Here is a 12,203-nt window from a genome sequence, read left to right as displayed (position 1 = left end):
AAAACCACATTAAATAAACAGAAACAAAATAAAAGCTTACCCACTAAACAAAAGCTTTTTTGTACAATAAAGCTCATTTATTATAAAAAAGACAACACACACACATTCAAACAAATAAGAGTGGCAACAGTATTTTCTTCATAATTGTTATATGTTTCAAATTTGTTGTTTGATAGTGCGACCGTGCTGTCAAACAATTCACGACCCTGTTTATGTTGTTTTGGGAGTATTGAATCGCTAAAATAAGCTGACGATAACAATTAAAAAATGGTGGATTTATGCCGAATGCATTCATTCCCTAAGTTTTCTGAGTATAAACCATAATAATTTTAAAAATTCTGAGGGAATATCGATTTGCATTGCAAAACTCTGAAACATAACAAAAACATAGTCGAAAACAGGTAGATATAATTATATTCGAATGTTTCATCCGAAATTCGGGCAAATTTTGTTTTATTATTTATTAGTTTGCGGGTATGTGGTCAAGTTACCCATAGTTGCAGTTGCACAAAAAGTCAATCTCTTAAAAAAGTCGCACAGAAAAGTACATCTGACCGTCTTAACAAATTGTGAACGCCAAAAGAAACGGCTAAAGCTAGAATATTGAAATTTGGTCAGAAAGTGTCAGATAAGACTGGCTTTTTAGAAATTCGTACTAGAACACTGAAATTTGGAAACAAGATTAGTGTAGGATGGGATATGGATGTATTTTTGGAAATTGATACTAAATTTGAATTTTGGGTGAACTGATAGACTTGGAATCCTGAAATTTGGAGTTAGTGCAGGATTTGGGTATGTACGAGGGCGGTTCGGTAATTTCTTAACCTATCAATGAATGAAAATAGTCCCCATATAAGGTAGGGGTATCCTTATCTCTTTACTAAAAATTATTTCACAACCCAAAATTATCAATATTGGTTCCACTTTTCGTATAGCCCCATAAAATGCTAGCCCCTATATTAGGCAATCATCTTTTTCTGACGTCTTTTCGGCATATTCAAGGTCCTATCATATTTTGTTACCCTGTTTTGTGGTATCATTGTTATGACCGATATGAATATGCCGAAGATTCTGTGATTTGGGACGGATTTCTGAAGGTTCCGACATCTTCGACGGTAAAAAAAAATATTTTGCATACAATTTTCCGTCACAATGTCCTCTCAATTGTCAAAAGCGGTGCTTCGGAGCATTGGACCAATATTAGATATGGTACCAAGGTTTGATACATCCTTTATGTAGAAGTATTTTGTAGGATTTAGTCACATTTTCTCACTGAAGCACTGTGTGTACAGTTTAGTGAAATGTACGTAATTTTGGAGTCAGGTAGACAAGTGGAAATAGTTGCTTTCTAAAGATTTAAATTTGCAATGTAGATCATAAAATAGGTTATTTATGACTCTGACGCATTGTGTGTGTGCAGGCCTCAAGTGGAACGTCAATAGTGCGTTAGTAAAGTAGATATATGGATTGCTTCACACGGTGCGTTAATGGGTCACAGCATAAGAATGCATTTTGCAGCATAAATAAAGGCTATAAATGTGTCCAAACCCAAATCTATTTACACGTTCAATGTATATATTTGAAATGCATAGTAGTTTTTAGTATGTATATTAAGGTTTAGAGTTAACAACTTATATTAAATAAAATGAGTTCACCTCGAACCACGGAATCATCAACACCGTGCAATTTACAATGACATAGTCCCCATATACATAGGTATAAAAAGTTTAGCCCGACAGAACCTGACAACAATTTAAATTGCTGGTATTATTTTGTCGGAAACCTTCTCAACGAGTAAAAGATTTCCTCGAAGTAAATTATATAGATCAAAACGAGGGCGGTGGGGAAACTTGTAAGCCTATCAATGAAAGAGAATAGTTAGTTTTTCAAAAAAACATTTTTATTTCCTAAAACTTTTTATTCTCCTGAAACTAGCAATTCTATCCCTTGATTAAAATAGTTTTCCTCAAGGTCTTCAAAATAGTGGTTTACAACTGTAATTGCATCTTCATTTGAGGTAAAACCCTTGTCAGCAAGGATTTTTTTAGATTTTGGAGTATAGTGGTGGATCCATGTCTCATCAACAGTTATGAAACGATGCTAAAATCCATTTTATTTCGCTTAGAACGATCCAAACAAGCTTGAGAAATGTTCATTATTATGCGGCACCAATTTTGCAGAAAGCTTTTTCATCTGTAGATCTTCGTGCAAGATTAAATGGCCTGGATCATTTGAGATGCCCATGATATTAGCAATTTCACGCAATTTTATTCGTCGATCATTTAATACCACATCATGCACTTTGGCTACAATTTCTGATGTTATTTCTATTTTTGGACGTCCACTACGTGGTACATCTTCAATGCTTGTACGACCACGTTTAAATTCAGCAACCCAATTTTTTACTGTTGCAGATGAAGAAGCACTTTCACCTAACGCATTCACCATATCATTATGAATTTCTTGTCCCGATAAACCTTTTTTATGTAAATATTTAATGACAGCGCGCATTTCTAATTTTTGCATTGTAAGGGAATTGCGGATGCGTCATTTTTGAACACCTGTTTCAATATGAAGGAGTTGCCAGATCGAAAAAAAATTTAACTCGCACATTTGCTGCAAGACAGGCATAACTCAAAAAACACGATTTTGCAGAAAAAGCGTTTTAAGTTTTCAATTTTGTCACACTTTATATGGGACAGAGGAACTTCTACATGAGGTATATTCAATGTAAAGTATAATTAACTCGAAAATCAAGTTTTTTGAGTTATACCTCTCTTGCAGCAAATGAGCGATGTGTTGATAACATAGATGGAAGCCTCCAAACACTCAAGATTTTTCTGTTTATACCGCGCTTTTTGTGCTAGGCTAAGAATTTTCCGAAATCTCCCTCATATAATTATACCTCCTGAAGGAAAGAATTGAGATACAAAACTAAAATATTGGGTTCGAAATTGAGCTATATCGGTCACTAATTAGGCATAGCCCTCAAATAATGATATCCCGAAATAGTCACTAAGATTCCTACACTATATAATCAATATTGGCCTCGTATTACTTTGTGATCTAAATTACAGTAGTTTGAAAATTTTATACTCTACCGTGCGTTATCAGTATCAATCCACGTTTTGGGGTTTTCAGATTTTAGGAAAAATCCCCATCAAATATTGCTGAAATTCATGTAAATTGTGTAGAGTTCACAAAAATATGAAATTTTGACTTTTACTGATGTAAGGCTCAAAATTTTATCGGCTCTAACTGGAATGAACTTTTTGTTACAAAAAAAATGGATTTCTGGGCCAAGTGCCATTGTAAAAAAAGAACTCTCCCTTCCGTGACAATGTTTGTTTCAACATTGCCGTGACCAGGATTCGAACCTGGGTTACTACGGCCACAACGTAGGGTCCTAACCACTAGACGATCACGGCTATTGGGGGCTTGTCCGTCTATCTAACTACGTAGCCAGTTGCCGTTATTATGTAAAATAATCTGGTTTTCAAATTCCAATATTTGTATATCTGAACAAATTTGCGGTTTACAAATAAAACATAATAATGATTATAAATAGTGTGTAAAAATCTATCACAAATGTATTAACAATTTAACATGGAATTTTCTCTTATATATTGTTACATCATCAATAAATTCCACAATTTCTTTTAATCGAATTAAAGAAATTTTTTTCTTTGTCTCATTTAAAAACCCTGACCTTTTTATTTTGTTTCTTTTATAAATTTATTCCAATACATATTTTGAGTGACTAAAAATATTGTATTTAAAAAATAAAGTCTTCTCCGTGACAATGTTTATTTCAACATTGCCGTGACCAGGATTCGAACCTGGGTTACTACGGCCACAACGTAGGGTCCTAACCACTAGACGATCACGGCTATCGAAGACATGTTGGCAACGCTGACAAACTGAAATTTTCCTATACACTGACAAAAATGGGTTTTGAAAGTGGCATTCTCGAATAGAAAGTAGCATTTGCGATACATCTCAATCTGGAATTTTATGCTAATGAAAATTAACAATATAATTAAACGTTTAATTTGTGACTCGAAATCATGTCGTTTATAATATAAATATCAATGCAAAGTTATGTCAAACCTACAAATCTTAATGACATTGACACTAACCTCATAGTATTTTAGTTGGTAATAAATCCAAGTAAAAGAATTGGTAATAAATCCAAGTAAAAGAAAATTTCGTAAAAGTTTATGTTTTAAACAAATAATGATGTTACGATTAACAAACAATTCAATTAAATAATTGAAGCCATTTTTAATGCCTACTTAAAACAATGCCGCCGCATCTGGTCTGACAACATGTGTAAGTAAAACGTAACAGCGCATCTCATTAAAATTTGATTGAAGATCTATAAATCAAATTTATCCAACCAACATCGTTATCGGTCGTAATTCGCTTGCCACTGTTCGAAACGTTGCTGTTATTTAGTCGGTTGTTGTTCGGTGTGCGGCGAATGCGCCACAAACATAACAATCAGCAACAAAAACCGAAGAAACTATCAGCAGTAGTTGCATCGTCATCACGAATCAACGATCAAAAGGAAAATAGAAGCATCATTACTAGTACGAAGCATGGTTGTTATTGATCCGAGAGAACGTGAGTGAAGAGCGCACAATAATCAAGGCAATATTGTCGCCACATATCAGTGACACTTCCATCTTGATTGACACGCTTATTCAATGCGTTGACATAATGATCGACATGAATTGTAATAAAAGTAGCCAAAGACAGAGGCACCTTACCCAGTAGTATCGTTAGTTTGTCTCATTCGGGAAGCATATATTGGTTGCGTTAAGAGAAACTTCGTACGGCATCTACTCTCTTAATATGTATCTATTTTGTGTAAGGTCAAGGAGATTTAAAGTCGACGCGACCACACTATGGTATTTGAAATATATATAAAATAAGAAATAAAATAAGATACAATACCTCGTGTTCATTTTATAACCTTAAAAGATAAAATTTATATCACAATCAAGATATATAAAACAGCTAGTAAAGATATATGTTATAGAGAAATGTAAGGGGGTAAAAATTCGCATGGTAGCAAATGAGTCGTTTATTTTGAAAATGGTTTAAGTCCATTTTTGTTTCTGATACAAATTTTGGTTTTCTAGAAAAGTGGTCGAAACCTAATAAGTTATCTATTGTCATGTTTTAGGACACAAATTCCCAAACATAATGTGGACACTCAAACTGACATTAGAGAATTAAAAAAATCAGAGAATTGCCAGTAAAAAAGCTTGTCGAATCGAAAATGTGAACAAATTCGAAAACATGAACAACCCGATATTAATTAGTTCGCATTATCGAGACTTGTACATAACAATATTTTTGAAAAAAATCAAACTTTTAAAAATTTTAATATAAGAAAAAAATGGACTTACACTATTTAACTGAAACAATTCGAAAAAGTTTGCGAACGCAAGGTCTTCATGGTAGAGTTGTACTGAAATAGCCATGCATAAACCCCAAAAACCGAAAATCCGATTGGAGTTCGTTCAGGGACACGAAAAAAGAATTTTGGGAATCTGTTATTTTTGCTGATCAAAGCAAATTTAATTTGTTTGGGTCGGATGGGCCATGTAAGGTATGGCGCAGGGCGAATAAAGCCGTGGACTCCGACCCTAAAGCACAGAATCGCCTCAGTAATGGAGAAACCAAAAAGCTTAATTACAGCCAATTCCGTTGGAATACCCGTCAAAAATTCCCAATATATGGAATATGGGGGGTGGGCTACCGTTATATGGGGGCTACCATAAACTTGGGTCAACATTATGTTTGGTGCGGTTATATGCTAAATAATGAGAACCAAAAATAATTAATTACTACCAATCCGACCAAAAATCCCAAAAATACCGAATAATGGCGGGAAGGGGGTTCCTATGGGGCCTACAGTGATACTTGGATCAATATTAACAATCTTTGGTGGGGTCAATACAAAATACTCCATTTCAGCTAATTCGGTTGAAAAACGTGCCCAAAATACGGAATATTGAGGTGTAGTGTAATATGAGGTGCACCATTTACATAAAATCGGAGGAAACTATATATGGGAGCTATATCTAAATCTGAACCGATTCCTGCGAAACTTCGCATACAAAAATTTTGGACCTATTGCAGTACGCTGTGCATAATTTTGTGCCACTCTACCTTAATTTGACTCTTTGGTGCCCCATTTACATAAAATCGGACGAAACTATATATGGGAGCAATATTTAAATCTGAACCGAATACTACAAAAATTACGCATACATAAATCTGGATCTAATACAGTACTATGTGGAAAATGTTTTCTCAATCGGAGCAATATTAGCAGTATGGTGCTCCATTTACATAAAATCGGACCAAAGGGAGCTATATCTAAATCTGAACCGATTTCAACAAAACTTGGCATACATCAATCTAGACCTACTTCAGTACTCTGTGCAAAATTTTGTCTCAATCGGACCAATATTGAAAGTTGGATGCACCATTTACATAAATTCGGACGTAAGTATATATGGGAGCTATAACTAAATCTGACCCGATTTCAATAGGATTCGTCCTTGGGCCAAATTAGTGACATGTGCCAAATTTCATTCAAATCGGATTATAAATGCGACCTGTACTTGGGTCTATCTCGATTCAATTTGCCTGTTACAAACATATGCTCAAAGATTTAATACCCTGTACCACAGTGTGGTGAAGGGTATAAACATGCCCAAATTCTCTATTGAGCCGAATTGAGGAGGTTACATTATATGTTTGACCGATTGACACCTAATATAAACGCCATTCATGAATGTCGTGCACTTCGAATAATACAGGAAAATTTGTTAATATAGATACACTTTTTTCATAGTCTCCCAAATTACTCGTTGTGTTCGAGTATAAAATATTCCATTCTAACTTTTATAAAATTTCCTGTTTAAACCTAAGCAAAACTTTCACTCACTTCCCCACAAAATTACAACAAATCCTTCCAAATTTCTCCCACATTTCCAATTCCCAACTGTTTGCCTTTAAAATGCATTAGCTGCGTGCATTTCCACAGTACTTCATTACGGCAGACAGTTTTGTAGGTTCTTTATCTATATTAAAATAAAAACAACTTATGAGGCATTCGATGCGCCGTCACATGCACCCTGAAAACATGCCAACAAAACACACAAAGAAAAGCATGAACGCGGAGACACACCAAGTCAACACTCCACCTACCTATCAGCCCATGAAAACTTTTCAAGTGTTCTTAGGAGGGGAAGGAGGAAAGAGAGGGCTCATTCCTCCTTCCCCTCCAACATTTGTTTCGTAATTCAGTGCATGTTTGATACTTGGCAACCAATAAATTCGTTGACTATCTGACATTTAATTTGTAGTCATGAACGCTAAGTTGCCCGACAACACAGAAAATGTTTATGACCGAATTAGGAAAATATTATGAGTGAGCCATCGCCAGCGTCATCGCCACCACAACAACAACTTCAACAGCGGCAACAACAATATTTTTATTAACAAAACATTTCAATGCGTTTTATTAGTTACAACAACATTATTTAAGATATGAAATTATCATCATAAAACTTATGAAATTCATTTGGCTAATACCATAGACAGACGACAGCCTTAATTTGCATTAAAAAGTTCTTAATTTGAATTAAAATTTACCCCTGACAGACGAGAGTTTCTGCATTTATGAACCAGTTTTTTGTTTCAAAACTATTGTTTGTCTGTGTGTAGGAAGAAAATATTGACATTTGTTTACAATATTTTTTAGGATTACATCTTTTTGAAATTGATACATAGCAGGAAGGAAAACTAACAGCTATAATAAAGATAAAACAGCTCCAAATTTGATGAAATGTAGAATTTTGCCTTTATTTCTAATTTTTATTTTCGTAAACGTAAACAAATTTGACAACAATCAATTTATTTTCTACAGCATTGCCATATTGAAATTGCTTAATTCAGTATAAATTCAGTTTGATTTTGTGCATTAACAACACATAAAAATGAGGATAATGTACAAGTTAATTTGAATTAAGGGGACCCCCCCATTCTCGGGGTAAATTTTTTTTTTTTGATTTAATTCGATTCTACACTAATTCAAGAATGTCTCTACAAAATTTCAAGTGAAAATCTCAAGAACTCTTGAAGATATAGCCGATTTATTGTGTCAGCATCAAGTGACGGCTAAAGGGCTTCTCAAACTTTAAACGCGTTTTTCTCTTTTGCGAATGGCGGGCACGATAACTCAAAAACTAATAACCCAATCGATTTCAAATTTTTACACGTTTCTCTGTGAGTGTATAGCTATCGTATGAACTAGGATAAAGCCAATCGGTGAAGATCTTCCTTATTTTTTAACTTGGTTTTTGGTCAAAATTCGGCGATTTTTCAAAATTATTTTTTTAAAGGTCCGCCATTTTGTTAATTTTAGAGCGAAGTCAATAATCCTAGTTCATACGAGAGCCAGACATGTACTCTTTCTAACACCATTGGAATTTTCAGATTCCGATGTTCCAGTGAGGAGTTATCATGCCCGCCATCAGAAATAAGGAATTTTCTTTAATTACAAAAAACAACAACAAAGCAATAACAAAAAAATTTTGTAAATTATTTTTCTTCTCTTTTAAATCTTCAAATATATATGTGCAAAGTTACAAACCTTAACAAGCATTGGTATTGATTTACCAGCCCATTGAAAATCTTGAAAAATTAAAATGGAGAATGGGTGGGGTTCCCTTAAGGCTGTTAATGCAAATTAAGGCTGTCGTCTGTCTAGGCTATAAGACGCTGGCAAGTGATAGAATATAATTAAGTGGTAAAGGGGGAAGAGAAAAAATAATGTTTTTTTTTTTTTTAAATTTAATATTAAGTATGTAATGATTGAAAATATAATTGAAAAAATAACGATCATTAACAATACAGTACTTTTTGCTAACACTTCCAATAGGTGGTGGCAACTGCACTGCAATTCATTTTTTGGAAATACAACAATGCATTTTTCGGAATGTTGTACTAAATGTTGTTGTTGTACTCAATGTTGTTGTTGTACTCATTTGCATACCAATCAAAAACCTCACCCTACGACAAAGCAAACGCACAAGCTAAAATTCTTTTCTCTCTAACATTCCACCAGTACAGAAGTCATCAAAAGCATAGTGACCTCTAAGTGATCTTCATTTTCTGATTAAAATACAACTTTACTTTCGATTGAAAAAAATAAGCTTACAGTAAAGTAATTTAAACAGAACTTTATTAATCGAAAATATATAATAGTTTTTTTACTGGTGCCACACTTCAAGGTAACTCAATAAAATCTGTGCAAATGCAATTAGTGTGAATCTAATAATGCTTATTATACAGGAATAAGTGGAAAAAATACTATCCACCAAAAATTTCCACATAGAGTGCCTAAATCTGTCAATTTATTCGCCATCCAATACCCCGGTATCCACAGATGTGTATTACGGTGATCCTACAAGCTAATTTCAGTGGGAAAAAGCCAAAACTCGTGGGATATCGGGGCCAAAATATATGGAAAGATCATTAAAAACGATATTGGTGGCAGCGAATCCCCATAAGTGAAGCAAAATAGAAGAATTCTGCAGCAATACCAACAATATTCAATCCGATCTTCAGTAGATGAGCATATAAACACACAAAGCTCGATAAAAATTCTTCCGTAAGAAACTATAGCTTCAAGTTTGCTGGAACAATCTCCATCAGTACCATAACCCACTTCAACATCATTGTGTAATCCAGACTTATTGCATTGAATAACCTTTATTGCGAATTTTGGTATTTCGCATTGGCACTGAAATAATCGAAAGCAACACATTGTGTCCCCTACCTGTAATACGCTGCTGTACTATGATAAGAAGAACAACGCACAGAATGAGAAATACAGCTTATACACAAACATACACTTAAGTATACTTATAATGAATTACTAATTTTACCGAAAAAAACCAACTAGATTAGAATTACGTTAAAATATTTATTAATTTTAGAAACGATCCTAAATTGCATCAAAAGTCACATAAGTATCTTGATATACGCAAATCTCAAAAGTAATGCAGAATATAATTTGAATTGAAATTGATATAATTTTATTGAATGTTTGATCAAACACAATTTACACGAGCAACAATCAATAATCATAATGCATCAAACCATAATAATGATCATCATCATCATCACGGCATGCTGTTTGGAGGCCTTCAACGAGTAAGCTGCTTGGTGAGTAATAACGTAATTATTACCTAATGTGGGTGCTTTTTTATATACATACATTTTTTATTGTTGTTGTAATTGTGCTTGAGTTCATAACTTGCATTTCGATAGTCAAAAGCGTGTTGATCATTTCTTTTCTCTTTTCTGTTTTATTTTGTCTTTGCATTAGGGTTACCATGTTTGGTTATACCATTAGTTAAAGTATTTGATTGCAATTTTGGATAGATTAATAAGCGTCGTTATCAATAAGAATTATAAATAATATTTCAAATATATATGAATAGATTTTTATGATCAAATAGTAAATAATATGAAATAAGAAAATAATTTGCTACTTTTTTTTTTTAAGCATAATTGTATTATTAAAATGTTGTGAATAAATAAGAAACAATATGAATTGGTAAATTAGACGTGTGTGTGTTTTCATACAGATGATGCGGTAGGAGCGGTCTAGGACGGTGAAAATGAGGGGCCCTGAATTAATCAGCGCCATCGGGGCAATGGTAAGGGCGGGTAAAGATGCGCATTATCTCAGAACAACAGAGATAAAATAATAAATTAAAGAGTTGAATATTTATAGGCTTGTGGGGTATTCAGAATTTTTAGATATACATATATTAGTGTTTTTTTATTCCATTTAGTAAGTTTTAGCTTCTATAATAAAAAGGGAGTCTACAAAAAATATTTTCTCGTAATAAAACTAGTTCTGCGGGGAAGGACGAGAACCCCCCACCCGACTGACGTTAGCTGTCCAATGGCTCCCGCAGTCCTCTCTCCGACAGTACACAGGTAGAAACACCTTACCAACAGACACTCTTCTGTCTGCTCTAGCTGTACATTACAGAAATGGCGCCCAACGTGGGGCCCGAGAAGTACTATATGTGCTTTTACGGCCTATTTGCTATTACATTTTCATAAAGCTCAATTAAATAAGTGATTTTCGAAATTTGATATTATACTTTATATTGAAGAATACTTTGAAGAAGTTATCTGGATTTTCAATTACTTGAGGTCAAAAGGTTCGAGTGTATTGACCGATTACGGCCTTCAAAGCTTTTCTTTGATTTTGGTATAATTTTCATTTTTCAAATTGTTTATTTAAACTGTTGGTAGAATTAGTGTTGTCATTGATCTGAGTCTTAGGTATCGAATCTTGAATATTATTCGGATTACGTTGTTGTTTTGCTGTTTGCACTCAATGTCCAATAATATGTCAAGCTATAAAGAAGAAAAATTAAAATTCGGTTTGAATCGATTACATGATATACCAATTTCACCATCATTTCCATAGCCCGGTTGTTGTATTTAAAGTATTCAGCTCTTTAAATATAAAAATCCCTAGTCCTCCGAATCAAAGTATGAAAACACACAAAATTTAAGAACTTGATAATTTTTTTGTTTTTTTTTTAAATATACATATATATTACTTTATATTGAAATATTGCAATGGCTTTATCTAGAACTCCACCCCTATTTCAACAAGGTGGTAATGATTTTCATGAAATTTGCAATATATGTACAGAGACATTAAATGATATAAATGATTGCCTATTTCTTTCACAATGTGAACATTCTTTTCACCGTGAATGTATTGAAAAACATCTATCAACTTCTACTACTTGTCCCACATGCAAACGTACTTGTGAATTATCCGATCTTCGTTCAATAAATAGTCAGGTTCAAATATTGCCAGAAAATCAGAGTGAGGTAGCTGATCAGACAGCTCAAATTGTTCAAGGTCAAAAACCTAAATCTAAGTATAATAGTCGTCGAGGTCGAGGTGCTCTTTCAAAACATTACAACACTCGAAGTAGACAATTATATCAAGATACAAATATATCATTAGGATTAGATAATTTAGATAATATGTCTGCCACAGGTGAAGAAGTCTCTACACCCAGAGCACAAGGAGTAGTAAATCAAAACACTCCACAAAACCAGAATAGAACTTATAT

At 33.7% G+C, this 12,203-nt stretch overlaps 2 non-coding genes across 2 annotated transcripts; both read right to left on the bottom strand.

Moving 5' to 3' along the window:
* Positions 1 to 3,356: 3,356 nt before the first annotated feature.
* Positions 3,357 to 3,428, bottom strand: Trnah-gug (transfer RNA histidin (anticodon GUG)). Its single transcript has one exon. It is a non-coding gene; the product is annotated as a tRNA-His (tRNA).
* A 390-nt stretch (positions 3,429 to 3,818) lies between these two features.
* Trnah-gug (transfer RNA histidin (anticodon GUG)) lies at positions 3,819 to 3,890 on the bottom strand. The gene has a single exon. It is a non-coding gene; the product is annotated as a tRNA-His (tRNA).
* Between the last annotated feature and the right edge of the window lie 8,313 nt (positions 3,891 to 12,203).

The sequence above is a fragment of the Musca vetustissima genome, unplaced genomic scaffold (genome assembly GCF_032173495.1).
Source record: "Musca vetustissima isolate MV318-11 ecotype Yass unplaced genomic scaffold, APGP_CSIRO_Mvet_v1 utg18128, whole genome shotgun sequence".
Lineage (NCBI taxonomy): Eukaryota > Metazoa > Arthropoda > Insecta > Diptera > Muscidae > Musca > Musca vetustissima.
This window is presented reverse-complemented; position numbering and strand designations above follow the sequence as displayed.